Source organism: Galeopterus variegatus, unplaced genomic scaffold, assembly GCF_000696425.1.
Source record: "Galeopterus variegatus unplaced genomic scaffold, G_variegatus-3.0.2 Scaffold2613, whole genome shotgun sequence".
NCBI lineage: Eukaryota > Metazoa > Chordata > Mammalia > Dermoptera > Cynocephalidae > Galeopterus > Galeopterus variegatus.
In genome coordinates this window covers 131,702-133,426 of record NW_007728724.1, presented here as the reverse complement: position 1 = coordinate 133,426, position 1,725 = coordinate 131,702, and positions in this window count along the sequence as shown.

Below are 1,725 nucleotides of genomic sequence, written 5' to 3'. Positions count from 1 at the left end.
AGTTGGGTCACAGAAATTTCTTACAACTTCCAAACTAATTGTTCAATGGTTTTAATGATTTAAAAAAAAAAAAGCATTCTCTAAGTACCTCTGCTTTATTAAAATAAATGCAAAGAAACCCAGAATCACCCATGTGTATTTCTGTATTCTCACCTGTACTCATTTTTGGGAGGCTGGCCAGTAAGGTGATCTGATCACTTGTATTTTTAAAGATTAAAACCCAATATGGTTGACTGCTGCTGGGCAAGACCTAAGAATGCTACAGAGAAAGCATTTTACTTTGAGAACTTTTGCAGGTTATTATGTAATTATGTGCTCATAGTTTAATTTGGAAGTGAAGAGATTAAGTGGAAGTAGTAGCAGCAGAGAGCAGTTTATTTTCATGATGATACCAGCAGATGTCAGCAAAAACTAAGACACTGTCACATGAGTTTTGCACAAGGGTGTTAAGCTATTTCTAGCAAGTAGCCATAATGAAAGCAGAAAATCTCTAATTACCAAACTTCAGTCCACATAAGACACTTCAGTTTCGTACACTGCGATTTAACTTGTAATTAATTACTTTTTTGGAGGCAGGAAGATTGTGAGAGGCCAGAGTGGGATCTGATTTTTCAGGGCAGCAACAGTGCTTACAAGAACTGAACTGCTTTGGTTTTGCTAAAAAACAAAACACCCATCCACAACACTACATAACAAACCAAACTATACATAGTCATCCTCATTTAAAAAAATGGCTTACAGAATATTTCATATTACCCAGGCACCCCAATACATGTTCAGGGGTTCTGAATGTAGAGTATTTGAGTACAGAAATGCAGGTATTTTTCTGGGGAGAGAGTTCATAGCTTTCATCTGTTTCTCACAGGGGTCTTTGATTTCCAAAACATTTATATTTACATATACATTCTATTAATAAATCACTACATATGTATATATGTGTGTATATTTGAAAATTCATTTGTTAAAAATTACTTGCTTGAATCCATGCCAGGAAAGCGGTTTTAGAATAGACTGTCAGGTGGTAAAACAGCTTGTTATACAGAACTAGACACAATATTTTAAAGAAGAATCCTATGTATGATATTCCAAAGGTAAAACCAGCTGTTTTTTTTGCACTTGCAAAAAGCAAATAGGAAAAAGATCACACAGGATGCCATTTATTTTATTCAAATATATACATGCATTTTTAAGTTTGTACTAACATTGTGTAAGACCAATGTTTGTAGAATTTAACATTAACTTTTACACTAGGACCTGCATACAATAGTAGTATTTACATAACTTTTATTTTTGCATTTTAGATTAATAGAATTCTAAAATAATTTAGCCACCTTGAATATTTATGCAAAATATAAAAAGGACCTAGATGATTTCACTGTATTTCATATTTCTGTAGTTTTAAGTTAAAAAACATTAAGTGGACATATGAGGTAATTTTTCCAAAATAGAGCTTTTATTATAGCCTACTCTAAATCAGATATAACTTTCTCTGTAAATAACTTCTATGTTCATTAAAAGTTTGATCCCCTAAATGGGCATGATGAACAAATACTAGCAAAATTGTTATTCAAGAAATTTTCCCTTGAAAAAAACACAAATCTGTTCAAGAAATGCTGAAATATAGCAACTTGAATCTTAAAGTCATTTATTTCATCAAAAAGGTATCCCTTTTTTTTTTGTCTTTTTTGTGACTGGTAAGGGGATCGCAACTCTTGGTGTGGTGTC